This window comes from Strongylocentrotus purpuratus, unplaced genomic scaffold (genome assembly GCF_000002235.5).
Source record: "Strongylocentrotus purpuratus isolate Spur 01 unplaced genomic scaffold, Spur_5.0 spur5_scaffold_1, whole genome shotgun sequence".
NCBI classification, from domain to species: Eukaryota; Metazoa; Echinodermata; class Echinoidea; order Camarodonta; family Strongylocentrotidae; genus Strongylocentrotus; species Strongylocentrotus purpuratus.
Window position 1 is genome coordinate 1,479,243 of NW_022145594.1, and position 14,434 is coordinate 1,493,676.

Below are 14,434 nucleotides of genomic sequence, written 5' to 3' on the forward strand. Positions count from 1 at the left end.
ATGTGCTCTAATGAAATAATCTACGGTAAACTTCTGATTTTTTTTTCCAAAATATTACCGTCAACGACTTAGAATAGAGTTCATTCAATCAGTGAAATTTAGTCACAACAAGTTGACATTAGATGGTAAAATCATATCATCAAATCATAACAACACAACAGTAATAACAATAGAAATTCAAAAAAGGATTAAATAAAAAAGCTCTCTCTCTCTCTTTGCCCCTTGACCGGTGCCCATATTCATGAAACCATAATAGTCCGTGTGTAAAGACATTACGGGTCGACCTTTTTCTTTTGTTACGAGACGGAGGGTTTTGAAACACGCATGGTATCGCACCGTTCGCGGTGCGTGGGGGCCGGGGACGGTCAAAGGGACTTTTCCATAAAACTTTTTCATAAAACTACTTTATAAAGGCAATCCAGTTCTAACACTTGCTCGAAGATCACGTGGATGTATCGATAGCAAGAGCAATAGACAAGGCTAATACGTAATGCCATGGAATAGCATGAAATGCATTTGACTGCTGTTATCAAATTAAGCCCCCACAATCGCATAAAATATTTATTTAGCGTGTATTGTAAATAAGTCTTTGACATAACAATAGCAATAGACGATGTATCAAAGCAGAAAATTAATACCACGAAATCAGGAAAAGCCTTCGACTGCTCTATTGTGACTATTAAAGTCTTGCTGAACGAACATAGTTCATGGACATCGTACATGATTTCGATATGATATGATCATTCCATCCGGGAATAAACTCGCAAGAAACTCATTCAGACCTTTTCTCTGGTAAAGGACTGTTCATGATAGCCAGGAATACAAGCAGACACAATTGTTGCGTACGTCATAATAAGTGCTTTCAGCCATTTCCTCCTCTTGTTACTGCTTTTCTGACATATCGCCAGAATGAAGTCTTCGTCATATCAATTCATATTTGTCGTCATTCACGTAGTCACCTCGTCTCAGTATATATGTAAGTATATATACTGAAGACAGTCATCCTATTAAGGGAAGTCATCGGGAAATGATCATGAGTTCTCGTAAATAGAGCCATATAATATACATGTGTGGTTAACGTTTATATCATACCTGTGTTAGTGAGCTTACGACGTGTTCTGAAAGTACGGAGATTCATGTGTTTAGTTTCTGTAGTCTCATGTTTATTGGCTTATCTTAATCATATGGATTTCATTCTCTTTTTAAATAAAAGGTATATATGATACAGTGACATAGGTTTGGGGGTACGTGACCCCCTCCAACTCATACAATGACGAAAAGAAGAGAGAGAAAGAGAGAGAGAGAGAGAGAGAGAGAGAAGAAGAAGAATAAGAAGTAGAAAATAGATTCATGTGTTTAGTTTCTGTAGTCTCATGTTTATTGGCTTATCTTAATCATATTGATTTCATTTTCTTTTTAAATAAAAGGTATATATGATACAGCGACATAGGTTTGGGGATACGTGATCCCCTCCAACTCATAAAATGACGAAAAGAAGAGAGAGAAAGAGAGAGAGAGAGAGAGAGAGAGAGAAGAATAACAAGTAGATACTTAGATAAATAAAGCGAGAGAGAGAGAGAGAACGATGGGATAGAAAGATTAGGAAATGAAATTACAAGAAAATCATATAAGAACATCTCTTTTTCTTTGGTAATAACATACATAAAATGAGCTGTAACAGGTACGTGCACGTCTACATCAATAGGGACTTTTCGATTTGCCCGTTCACTAGTGGACTGCGACGTATGCGGTCACTTTTGAAGCAGTGCGCATGCGCATCGACGAGCTCATCGTTCGTAGCAGAATTCTCGAACGCGTTCGCCCTTGTTTTGCCGTCGTTCGCAAACTGTGACGATACATGTTCATAAGCAATCTTTTGTAGGCACGAAACATCACATTGAAGTCACAAAATGGACCCAATTGACCTAATTCTAGAACCGGAGAGTGGTGGAAGCGTGCATTCTCTTAAATTAACACATTTTCGTGTCTGTAATTGCCCTTAAATCAAAATTGTTGCAGAATAATTCATAAAATTAACACTTTTATTTATGCATCGCCAATTTGTTGCAGCATATTTTTCGAGATCAGTCCCATGCGTCGAATTTGGTGTGTTGTATCTTTAGCTTCTCGATCGAATTTCGTGCTCAATAAGCAGAATAATTCATAAAATGAGCACATTTTATTTATGCATCGCTAATCTGTTGCAGCATAATATTTGAGAACAGTCTCATGCAACGAATTTGGAGTTGGATCTTTAGCTATTCGATCGAATTTCGCGCTCACCAAGCGAGCGTCGTAGTTGTGTAAAATCGAAAAGGTAACAAACAAGAGTCAGTGTGCCTCGTCAACCCTGCTTAAAAATGACCGCGTACGTCGCAGTCCACTTATAAACGTGCAAATCGAAAAGTCCCTAATAACCCACTACTTGTAATGGCCAAAATCTCTGGGCAGCACAAAACGTACGACCATTCGGTTTATAGAGTCCGAAAATCAGACTATTACTTGATTGTAATCATTTAAGTCGTTCGGCAGCTAATAGTCGTTATTTTACCACTAAAATCCATTTTCAAGCCCTTTTGTTTTGAGGAAAGTTCTAAATTATTATTGTCTTTATTACCTTTAAAGCATGCATAATAGAGCAAAATAGCCAACATGCAATTATGTACATAAATATCCAAACATTCACGAAAATGTGTTATCATTAAGAAATGCAGAAAAGGAAGAAGAAAAAAGGTCTCTCAAGAATTTATAACCGGACTATGCACTTGTATTTGTAATTTTTCCCTATTTACAACCTGAATAGTTTGGATTGTTTGTTTTGCGGTTTCTCTCACATCCTGTAAATAAGGATGTGTTTGGTTTTGATTACTTATTCAATTAATGCGTTTAATTGTTGGACCATGATTTCCTCGTATTTTTCAAACCTAGTGTTTATGTATTAGATCGACTGTTGACCTTAATAATTAATATGACGAAATCAACGTTTTTAAGAGCATTTATCATGCTACTGTAAACATGACCGATGACAAAGAGCAAAGGAATGTTTTGTGTTTATTAAACAAATACTAGCAGTGTAGCCTGTCTAGGTGAATTGAGGGAGGTGTCATCACTTTCTGTGGGGCACTGGTTTTTGTTTTTTATTGTGGTTGTTGTTTTGGTTTTGTGTATTGAAGTTCATACCTATAAGACTGATATATACATAGGAGATAAAGAGAAATCAACTTATACCATGATAATGATAATTTGATATGTGGCTCAGTTGCAGATGCCGGACTCATTTCCGCACCCCCTCCATTATCTAAGACACATGGATCTCATGTACACAGAAGAAAAGCTATGATGACAAAGTAGAGGTCTTGTGGTCTAGTGGAAAAGTCACCGGACTGTAGGTCGCAATAAACGCTATTCAAATCTTACCCTTGCACTACTGTCCTTTGGCAAGACGTTAATTTAATCTGCCACTTTCCATCCAGGGGGGTGTTTCACTAAAGCCCTAAAATCGATCTAAAATCGATTTGATTGATTTTAAGGGCCTAAAATTGATTTCGATTTTAGCAGCAGTTTCACTAAATAAATAAAATCGATTTTGGCCTTAAAATCGATTTTAAGTAAGAGTGTGATCCATATCAATTTTAAATCAATTTTATCCTTATTCATTGCATTATTGATATGCTATGTTCAGCATTCATTGGTTTTAAAGGCGCAAGTGTCGGCTAGCTTTAATTTGAACATACATCTGAAAATGAAGAATTCTGTTCTTCGGGGAACAAATCTTTGTTCATAACCAATTTTTTTTAAAATCATCATAGTTAGGCATTATCAATACCAAATGTTGCACTCTGGAGGGGGGGGGGGGCACAATGGCCCATTTTTTCTTCAAAAATACATGGGCGGCCCGTTTTCCCCTTAACCCTATCTAGCCTGGGGGGGGGGGGCCTTATCCAGCCGGCGGCACGGGAGGGGGCCAATTCGTGAGACAATATTTAGCAGCGAAACAGCCGGCCGATAATTCGCTCAGTTGGGGGGGGGGGGGGGGGGGTAGTATACAATCAAAAAAAAAATTGAGGGGGGGGGGGCCTCGAAAATTTGAAAAATCGCAACCCCCCCCCCCCCTTGAGCGCCAGGGGACGGGGCCCATCTCCAAAAAAAGGTACAGTTAACGTGTTCTTACACATTTTTTTCTCCAGGGGAGGGGGCCCGGACCCCCTAGGCTATGCAGTTTCAAAATAACCCATGCTAGGTAGGGTTTAAGTGCCCCTTTAACATCTGATTAACATCCCTTTTTGTTTATTACAAGTGCACTTTTCCTTCATGTAGTTTGTCCCTTTTTACTTTGTTTTAAAGTTCCTCTTGTTATTTCTAATAACTCTTTATGTTTTCTTCTTAGAAGTGACCCTTTTCCATTTTGTTATGTGCCCCTTTTTCTATATTTTTTTTTACCATATGCGCTTACAATTATGTGTCCTTTTTTTGTTCATATTCTCTCTCTCTCTCTCTCATTAACATAAAACGACACTCCCATCACAACGCTTTGCTTGCCGTAATTTTGTTTCTTCATGAACACCCCCCCCCCCCTTCCCCCACAAAAAAATAAATAAAGAACAAAAATGAATAAATAAACACCAACTTATAACAATAACTCACCAGCATACAAACACACCATTTTTGAATCACATCATTGCCCTTTATCATCATGTAATTATTATCATTATACGCTAGCGTACAATCTCATCTATTCATCCCCCCCCCCCCCTTTTATCTTCTTAAAAGACAAAAAATACATACAAAATAAAATTAACACAGATTTTAAAGTATAATCAATATGTTTATGCTTTAATGAATGAAATCTACATTTTGTAAATGACGAGAATAGCAAACACATTCAAGGGATACAATTACAATATTTTAAATGACACAAATAAAAGTGCTCCTATGAAAGTATCAGCCAGTTGTTAAAACTACTGCAGCTGATATCTGCCACTCTTTATTCGAGTTACCTTTGTGGAAATTAAAAGAGTAATACTTGTCACAAATATTTCTGTTACTCATACGGTTGTTAATCTGAGGATGATATACATTGTCATGTAAGGTCACGCAGTCGGTGAGAATGTGGTTTCTTGATGCAATAGTTTGTCTATATGAAATTAATCATCAATTCTTTTCTATCAGCTTTGACAAAAAATTCTAAGGACAACATAAGTTAGAGTTAATATATTTCCTGCAGGAAAAATCTGTTTTCACTCAATCACAATGTTCTGTTGTTTATTTTGTATTTGTTGTTGTGCAATTGCTACAATAGCACTTTAAGCACCAACAGGTAATTATCGATACATAGTCATGCAAGAAGTGCCTCTAGGAAGAGTTCCAAATAGGTCATCAAACTGCTGCTCAGATGAATTGCTAATTAAGAAATTCCAATTTGATATTTTAAGATTTATTGCCATGAACAAAATTATATATGTAATGTGAGTGTGGCAACAATAACCTCCATGACAGAATAATAGCTTTTTATTTCTTCTCTTTTCTTCTGCAAGATTCTAAAATTCTGTTTAAAATATAGGAAATCTTGGAAGTATCATTAAACCGTTAACTTCCTTTAAAATATTTTATGTTAACATTTTATCATACCCAAAACCTCAAACTCGATGGCAAAATTTTAGTACCTTGACTAGAGCATTTTTAATAGCTTATAGGAATTAATTTGTAAATCTTATTTTACAAGTAGTGTTGGTTGTAAAAAGTGACCAGTCCATGATACCAATATCTGTATCTCATTGTGGTTCCTCTTGCTTAAAGCTGGAAAAGGGAGCTTCTATCTGTAGGCTGGCTGATGTTTCATAAGAAGCATAACGTTGCAGGTAATTCAGGCTCTGCAGTCTAGAATAGGAATTGAAAGTTATGTAATAAATGAATCAATTACTAAATACTAGTACAACTTTTAAATCAATCTTCATTTTTTGTATTTATGATTATTTCAAATACTTTAATTGCTAAATAAATAAAGTAGGAGAATAAAAAATAGTTACAGAAGATAAATGATTTCATTACCATTTGTGTATGTTTTATCTAACAGAATGGGTAAGATAGGTATTAGACTTCTTACAAGGATTATGAAAAATGATAGATGAATTTTGTTAATTGATACTGCTTACCTTTTCAATTTGAAGAGATGGACAATACATGTTCACTTGTCATGAACTAGCAGTACATGCAGATGCCATAGCTCTTTATTTTGCAACCTAGGATTTAAAACAGAGATACATATATTTGTTATGAAGAGAGCACATCTATTTTTCAGAAAAGTTATTGTCACTGTATCAAATGTGTTCAAAAGAACGTAAGTACATTTTTATCAGTAATTACAACAGTAATTTACATGTATTCGGTCCAAGACATTGTTACCAACCAAATTGTAAGTTTTTAGACATTTGGAAGATTGAATATGGAGTCTAATCTTGATCTCGGATACCCTGCTCTTGAACCAAACATTGTTGTAAACAGATTCAATGAACATTCCCCTGTCGTGAGTAGAAGGCAAAGAGGTATAAAACAAACAGAGCAGCTTTCATCATACATATATTCTCATTACAGTTTGTTCAATCACCTCTTTATTCATTAATTGCTGCCCTATTATTTGTACAATATTAATCAGGCTGGCTGATGAAGTAATTTATCTATGATTTAGACATGTCATAGTTGACTTCCCCCTCACATGGATTTATCAGTTTGCGATTGTACGTAGAAAATTTAATGAAAATCAAGATTTACACACTCAACAACAAATAAATAGGTCTAGAAGAACCACACACAAAAAAAAACTTACCTTTGTTTTATTATTGGTGTGCAAATCTTACTAGTAAGAAGATCACTCCACAAGGCCGCTTAGCACAGTAGGATCTATAGCTGTACACCTAGACATTGAGCTTGAGTACATTCTGCATATCCAAACCCTTTCCTTGAGCCTGAGGCCAAGGAAGAATGAGAAGTCCAAGACTGTAGAGACCCGGCAGAAGAGAACTTTTGAGTCTTGGACTAAAGCCAAGGTCTATTTGGTTGATACGACTTGTGTAGTCCGACTCTGAAATTAAAATAATTTTTTTTTTATTCTAGTATAGTCTAGTCTAGAGCTTGGAGTTAGACTGTGTTAGGGACCCTAATACCAGGGACGGATCAAGGGGGGGGGGGCACAGGGGGCACGTGCCCCCCCCTGCCCCCCCCCCAAAAAAAAGGTTAAAATCAGCAAAATTTGCCAAAAATGTACTGACCAACAGGGACGTGCCCCCCCCCCGGCCAAATAAAAAAAAAATAAGTGTTACCCCCCCCCCCCCCCCCCCCACTAGAATCTAAGCGAATTTGCGGCCGCGCAATTTTCAAATATTCGGGACCTAAAACTTAAAGAAATGCGCTCTTTACCCCCCACCCCCCACCTCACTCACAGGTCTACATCTACCCTAGATCTAGATCTGCAAGTATCATGTAGATCTAGACCTAGACTCTAGACTAAATCTACATCTAGAGTAGATCTAGACCTGGGTCTGACAGTAACACTCACTCTAGGCCTAGACCTCCAGATCTAGAGTCTAATTTTCTTTCATAAAATTTTACCTTCAAAACAATCCTATTGATTTTTAATAATTAGGCCCTAGGCCTAGGCCTAATAGATCCAGATAGTCTAGACCTATATCTAGACCTAGATCTAGAGTCTAGATCTAGATCTATCATTTATAATTAGACCCTAGGCCTAGATCTATAGACTAGACTAGTCTAGATCTAGAGGCTAGAAAATCTAGACCTAGACTAGACTAGTCTCTGGATCTAACTTTTTTCAGATCTAGATCTAAGCGGGTCTATTCTTATCAACAAAAACAAGACAATGCAAAATAAATAAGGGATATGGCCTAGATCTAGGCCTAGATCTTGATTCTAAGCCCAAATCTACAACTAGTAAAACCACAATACTACTGCAAGAATAAACTAGACTAATAAGTTTGTACTTGTCTGTCCTAACCGAATAATAAACGTTGTTAGGAAATTACTATTGAACCTGCATGAATTTATATGAATGGGACTGAAATGGTTGAACCGGTGCAATTCGTCCACTTGGAGAGTGATATAAATTGATTTTATTTAAGATTTCGTTCAGTTACACAAAAATGAAATTGCATAATAATGAGAGGAACATTTTTCTTCTTCCAAAATAACAGATTTGATATCGACATAATTGATATTTTCAAAGAAAAACAGATTTTACTTACTTTTCAAGGACTCTCACTGTAGCTAAGCAAGGCCATTTTGTGATCGATTTAGGTAGCCTCTAATCGGGCACATCTACAAGGAGGTCAATGAATATGCATATCAGTGACGTCGTGTCAATTCGTGAATATTGATGTTCTTGACTGCGCGCGTACGATCGTACGTACGTACGTGCAGAATTGGGGTCATGACTGTACAATGAAGGTAATACGTGCAACACAGTGGTTCAGCCAAATCAGGGCAAAATCTTACCATTATACAGTTGTATTGTCCGTGATTATGAGGTAGAAATGTTTGAGTGTTAAGTAAATTTATTTAGTGTGGATTTTGATACATTTTTGATACAGTTTATACAAAAATGGCGATTCTTTTGGTCGTTTTTTAACTCCATAAAACACGTGACCAACTCGGTCGTCGGCTAAACCACCTCCCTGTAGATGTACTCGCCTACCTCTACATGTGCCCGATCGAGATGGGGATCGAGTTGTGTAATAAAATAGTATTCTATATTCAATATCCGAGAGTTCACGGATGTAACATTAAAGCTCCATTATATATGAATTTACAACTATCAATTCAACATCTTTGCATTGATTTTCTTTGAGGTATACGTGTTTAACGTTGTCAATACATCACCTCCCTGCATGCCCGCCTTTGTGCCCGAGATGTAGTAAGGCATACAACTTATAGTGTTGTAATCTATATTGAATTTCCGACATGTCATGAATATAATAAAGCTTCCTAAGATACAAATGAGTTTCATAAATATCAATTTATCTTCTTTTCATTGATTTTCGTTGGATTTTACGTGTTTTAAGTTATCAAAACATGCACCTCCCTGTAGATGTGCCCGCCTCCCGCTACATGTGCCCGAGATAGGGGAAATGTAGTGAGGCATACAACTAGTGTTGTATATTGAATTTCCGTCATGTCATGGATATAATAAAGCTTCCTAAGATACAATTGAGTTTCACAAATGTCAATTTATCTTCTTTTCATGGATTTTCTTTGGATTCTACGTGTTTTACGTTGTCAAACAACCACCTCCCTGTAGATGTGCCCGCCTCCCGCTACATGTGCCCGAGATAGGGGAAATGTATTGAGGCATACAACCTGTGTTGTATATTGAATTTCCGACATGTCATGAATATAATAAAGCTCCTAAGATACAAATGAGTTTCATGAATATCAATTTATCTTCTTTTCATGGATTTTCTTTGGATTCTACGTGTTTTACGTTGTCAAATAACCACCTCCCTGTAGATGTGCCCGCCTCCCGCTACATGTGCCCGAGATAGGGGATATGTAGTAAAGGCATACAACTTAGTGTTGTAGCCTATATTGAATTTCCGACATGTCATGAATATAATAAAGCTTCGGATACAAATGAGTTTCATAAATATCAATTTATCTTCTTTTCATTGATTTTCGTTGGATTTTACGTGTTATAAGTTATCAAAACATGCACCTCCCTGTAGATGTGCCCGCCTCCCGCTACATGTGCCCGAGATAGGGGAAATGTATTGAGGCATACAACTAGTGTTGTATATTGAATTTCCGTCATGTCATGGATATAATAAAGCTTCCTAAGATACAATTGAGTTTCACAAATATCAATTTATCTTCTTTTCATTGATTTTCTTTGGATTCTACGTGTTTTACGTTGTCAAACAACCACCTCCCTGTAGATGTGCCCGCCTCCCGCTACATGTGCCCGAGATAGGGGAAATGTATTGAGGCATACAACCAGTGTTGTATATTGAATTTCCGACATGTCATGAATATAATAAAGCTCCTAAGATACAAATGAGTTTCATAAATATCAATTTATCTTCTTTTCATGGATTTTCTTTGGATTCTACGTGTTTTACGTTGTCAAATAACCACCTCCCTGTAGATGTGCCCGCCTCCCGCTACATGTGCCCGAGATAGGGGATATGTAGTAAAGGCATACAACTTAGTGTTGTAGCCTATATTGAATTTCCGACATGTCATGAATATAATAAAGCTTCGGATACAAATGAGTTTCATAAATATCAATTTATCTTCTTTTCATTGATTTTCGTTGGATTTTACGTGTTATAAGTTATCAAAACATGCACCTCCCTGTAGATGTGCCCGCCTCCCGCTACATGTGCCCGAGATAGGGGAAATGTAGTGAGGCATACAACTAGTGTTGTATATTGAATTTCCGTCATGTCATGGATATAATAAAGCTTCCTAAGATACAATTGAGTTTCACAAATATCAATTTATCTTCTTTTCATGGATTTTCTTTGGATTCTACGTGTTTTACGTTGTCAAATAACCACCTCCCTGTAGATGTGCCCGCCTCCCGCTACATGTGCCCGATATAGGGGGAGTGTAGAAAATAGGCATACAACTACTGTTGTAAATTGAATTTCCGACATGAATGTAAAGGATGTCATTTCACCATCATTTGTAAACAACCGTTATGGAATTAGAAATAAACCACGTTTGAATTCTATTTCCCCAAAGCCCCCCCCCCCCCGATCTACACCTTGTTGGAATTGCAACTGATATTCCTTACCTTTCTTCATTCTCTTTTTTTCTTCTTTTTCTTTCTCTCCTCTTTCCCTTTCCCTTCCATTCCTTCCCTCTCTCTCTTTTAGATTTGCTGGGGGTGGGGGGCAAGGTCATTGTTGGCGGGATTAACCGCAACTGATCTCCCCTTCTTTTCTCCCTTTCTTCTTCCTCTTTTTTGTTCCCTTTTAGCTCTCCTCTTTTCCGGGCCTCTTTTCCTTTTCATTCCTTTTCTCTTTTTTTAGCAGGGGCGGGGGGGGGGTGGGCGGGAAAATTGCAACTGATATCTTTTTTCTTCTTCTTCCTCTTTGTTCCTTCCCTTTATCTCCTCTTTTCCTTTTTTCTTTCCCTTTCCTTCCTTCTCTTTTATTTTTTGATTGGGGGGGGGGGGGGCAACAGCCTGGAAGGCAAGTCCCCCCCCCCCCGATCTCCTTCTTCCCTCTTTTCTTTTCTTCTTCCTCTTCTTTTTTCCCTTTCTCTCTTTCCCTTTCCCTTCTTTTCCTTCTCGCTCTCTCCTTTTTTTTTTTTTTGGCTGGGGGGCTCGGCCCTCCCTTGATCCGCGCTTGGTAACACCTACCTTTTAACTTTGTTTAACAGTGTAGAGGCCTGTATTTAAAATCAGTATCCTGTAATATGATTGTTGATTATTACTCAGTATACTTTTGAGTAATTTATTTGTTTGATAATGATTCATTTGACGGACTACTTTCTTTGGGTATGTTAATGTTTTCTGTAAGGTAATTTGTTTGTGTAAATATAATATAACAGTGTTTCAAGAACGAAACAGTGCATACGAGCAGGGGAGTCTCCAAAGAGGGGAGTGTGGGGGTGCGACAACCCCCCCCCCCCCACACCTGTCAGGATATTGTCGGTAAAATTGCGCTGCCGTCGGGAAAAAAGAGATAAGGGGGAGGGGAAGAAAGAGAGGGAAAGAAAAGAAAAGAAAATAGGAAAAGGAAAAGAAAGGAAAGAAAGGAAAAGAAAGGAAAAAAAGGGAAAAGAAAGGAGAGAGAAAAAGAGGGAGGAGAGGAAAGAAAGGAAAAGAAAGAAAAGAAGAAAAAAAAGGAAAAAGGAAGAAGAAAACAAAAAGAGAAAAAGGAAACAAGTGGAGGTAAGAGCCTGATAGAGGAGGGGTGGGAGTAAACGAGAGAGGGGTTGTTGGGTGGAGTTGTCTCGTCGAGGGAGCAAGAAAGACACGCGGGGTTGGGCCGGAACACGAGCCTACTTACTGTCCGGAGAGGGGTGAGAGGTGGGGGGGGGGCACTTCGGAATTGTGATTTGTTTGAGACTTTGGGGGATAGGGGACTTGAACACTTTCGGACCTTGACGGTTTTCGCGTCATGTCGTACAAAGAGATAATGCAATCCAAATATGAATCAAACATTTATTGTCTTTTTTGTTGGGGTGAGGGTGATGGTGATGGGTAAGGAGGTCTGATAAGATCTTTTTAGTGCAACACAATTACAGTAAAAAATGCCGTGAGAAATTTGTCTTCGCTTTTATTTTGGGGTGGGATATCTAGCCCTCGTAGCAACAAGGGGGTCTGATATAATGATAAACACAGAACAAACACATGAAAAATACGGAATGTAAACATAAATTTGAATGCAGGTTCAATAAAAAATAATCATTGATTAATTCATTCGAGACATGGTAAATTCAAAGCAAACACAGAAAATAAATGTAATAGTTATTCGAGTCGATATATACATGCTTAAAGGTTCACACACGAAATATAGATAATCAATTAATTTCAATAACCAAACCATAATAAAAAGAAAGAAAATACAACAAAGGGAACACATAGAACGAAAATTAAGGCTGATGTAAGTTGTCATGAAACAAGATAGATAATTAAAGAACAAACACATCATAATATACATATCACCTGTCAATTCATCATACACATTGAGAACAGGAATATATTGTTGTGTTTTTTGTTTTGTTTTTGTGAAAAAGCATTATATATTGTCATCCTATATGCTCACTGTCTCCCACGAGTTTGAAATAGTGTCTTATTGTCGGGGTCATCTCGTAGGAGAGGTTGGTAATCATAAAGCATATATATATATTGTCTTATTGTCACGTTCTAAATCTGTCTTTTTTTTTCGGTCGAGGTGGTTTCCTTGTAAAATATATCGTCTTGTCACCAAAGATTAGTCAATCAGTTAAGGGGGGGGGATATTTCACACAAGGGGGACAAATTACGATAGGATTACGTGTGTGTTATGTTTCCCTTTTTTGTCACCACTGGAGCGGGGGAAATATATTAGCTAGATTATGGGGATGTTTTTATATAATTATCAAAGCTAAAAGAAAATAAAGGCCTACTTTTAAAAAGACACAATATAGGGGACACTACCGTTTGCTTAATGCCTTACGATCGCAAAATCGTATCTTATTTGACTTAAAATCTGGAAAATATTACTTCCTTACATTATTATGAGGAGGAAAATATATTTACGAAAAGTTTGAATATTGTATATAATCTAACTCCCTACAACCAGGGGCGTCCCCAAATGGGGTGTGGGGGTGCGACACCCCCGCCTGTCAGGATATTGTCCGGAAAAGGAGGAAGAAAGAGAAAAAGAGGAAGGATAGGAAAGAAAGGAAAAGAAAGAAAAAGAAGAAGAGAAAAAGAGGAAGGATAGGAAAGAAAGGAAAAGAAAGAAAAGGAAGAAAAGGAGCAAAAGAAGAAAAAAAAAGAGAAAAAGAAAAAAAAAGAAACAGGGGATGAAAAAGAGGGAGAGAGAGAGAGGGGGGGGGTAAGAGCCTGAGAGAAAGGGGGTGAGTAAGAAAGAGGGGGTATGTTTGGTGGAGTCGCCACGTCGAGGGAGCAAGAAAGATACGCATAGATATAATATATAATTATAACGTCTGGCTACACCATTATCTCGGGCACATGTAGCGGGAGGCGGGCACATCTACAGGGAGGTGATTGTTAGACAACGTAAAACACGTAGAATCCAAAGAAATCCATGAAAAGAAGATAAATTGATATTTATGAAACTCATTTGTATCTTAGGAAGCTTTATTATATTCATGACATGTCGGAAATTCAATATACAACACTAAGTTGTATGCCTTACTACATAATCCCCTATCTCGGGCACATGTAGCGGGAGGCGGGCACATCTACAAGGAGGTGATTGTTAGACAACGTAAAACACGTAGAATCCAAAGAAAATCCATGAAAAGAAGATAAATTGATATTTATGAAACTCATTTGTATCTTAGGAGCTTTATCAAGGGTGTCGATTTGTATCCGTGGTTGGGGGGGATGATAGGTGCCAAAATATTTTCGGCAATGGATCAAAGCAACCAAGCGATAGAAGCGTGTGGCAGGTTGCACCCTGGTTGCACCCCATCCCCAAGCGCGTAGCCAGGATTTCATTTTAGGGGGGGGGGGGGTAGTGAGCACGCGAAGCGCGCTCCCTAGGGGGTTGGGTGCAGGGAGGGAGGAGTTTCCCCCTTCCCACGCGAAGCGCGGAAGCTTTGACGTTTCATTAAATTATTAGAGAAAGAAGACGATTCGTTGGACCGTTCTCGACTCTTAATCCTTGTTTGAATCCCCTTCCTCCGGGCGTAGCGCGGAAAAGCTCTGACGTTTTATTAGATTATTAAAGAAAGAAGACGA

General features: G+C 37.9%; 1 long non-coding RNA gene across 2 annotated transcripts; it reads right to left on the reverse strand.

Moving 5' to 3' along the window:
• Positions 1-5,313: 5,313 nt before the first annotated feature.
• Positions 5,314-8,295, reverse strand: LOC115920847. Of its 2 annotated transcripts, XR_004062561.1 has the most exons (4): positions 8,256-8,295; positions 6,824-6,993; positions 6,153-6,239; positions 5,314-5,877 (listed from the first exon to the last, which is right to left on the reverse strand). It is a non-coding gene; the product is annotated as an uncharacterized LOC115920847 (long non-coding RNA). The 2 variants fall into 2 exon arrangements; XR_004062560.1 differs by lacking the exon at positions 8,256-8,295 and having other exon boundaries at positions 6,824-7,049.
• Positions 8,296-14,434: the final 6,139 nt, after the last annotated feature.